The 966-nt window shown below is 45.0% G+C and overlaps 1 pseudogene; it reads left to right on the top strand.

The window, feature by feature from the left end:
• Positions 1 to 360: 360 nt before the first annotated feature.
• On the top strand, positions 361 to 470 carry LOC144498076 (U2 spliceosomal RNA; annotated as a pseudogene).
• Positions 471 to 966: the final 496 nt, after the last annotated feature.

Genomic DNA, 966 nt, shown 5'->3' with positions numbered 1-966 from the left:
GGCTGGGAGACAGGCGGAGGCCCAGCTGCCCAGCGGGAAGGTGGCAAAAGGGCCGCCGCTGATTTCTCCCGGCCTGCTGCGCTACTTGAGCAGCGCAGCAGCCTGGGAGAATCGCCCCCTAATAGTTTTTGGCAAGTGGATGAAGAAGAACTGCATCACCATCAAACATAAATATGCTGATGTGTTTTAATTCAATTTATATTCTTGAGTATTTTTAAATAAACTAACATTTAAAAATTCATTTGGAGAGATTCAATCGCACTATGCTGACTTAAAGTGGATTCCTTGTGGGCATGCATTGCTGCAGGTCACCACCTGTGTGTGTGCCAAATTTCTCTTCATGAATATCATTAAGAATAAATCGCTTCTCGGCCTTTTGGCTAAGATCAAGTGTAGTATGGATGGGATGCTGCGCTTGGTTGAGGTCATTAGGTTACATTTAAGCTTCATTTTCATATGAAGCAATTTTTAAAAGCGGCAGCTCGGCTTTTTGGCTAAGATGCAAATGAGATAAAGCCTTGGAGGAGGAAGACCTGCGCCTACTCCAATCAGCTTGGCTCATGTAGATGAGGCCCAAGACAGGGGTTGCAGACCCTGTCTTGTCAGCTTGGATTGGAAATGTCTCAACTTGTTGAGACTCTGAATTGGACTTGATTTGATTGAATTGGAAAAGTATTTTAAAAAAGGCACAGCCTGTGCAGATGGTGGTGTGCATTTCTTCTTACTTCGGTAAATCAATGTAAGTCTTCATATAATTTGATCCCTTCGTTTTTGGAGATAATGGGGAGGGATTCTCTGGGGCCGCTAGCCCCAGGCAGCAATTCCATTAAATTGAGCGAGTGGGCCAAATTTGGATTCCTGTTGTGTGTTGATCCCTTTCCCAGTTTCCTGGCCCACTCAGCCTGTAAAAATGAGGCTCTTGACCACAGCAGGAGAGAACCTGATGACAACTGCTGGAATTCTACC

The sequence above is a fragment of the Mustelus asterias genome, chromosome 8 (genome assembly GCF_964213995.1).
Source record: "Mustelus asterias chromosome 8, sMusAst1.hap1.1, whole genome shotgun sequence".
NCBI lineage: Eukaryota > Metazoa > Chordata > Chondrichthyes > Carcharhiniformes > Triakidae > Mustelus > Mustelus asterias.
The sequence above is the reverse complement of the archived record's forward strand: the minus strand, read 5'-3'. Positions and strand labels throughout refer to the sequence as shown.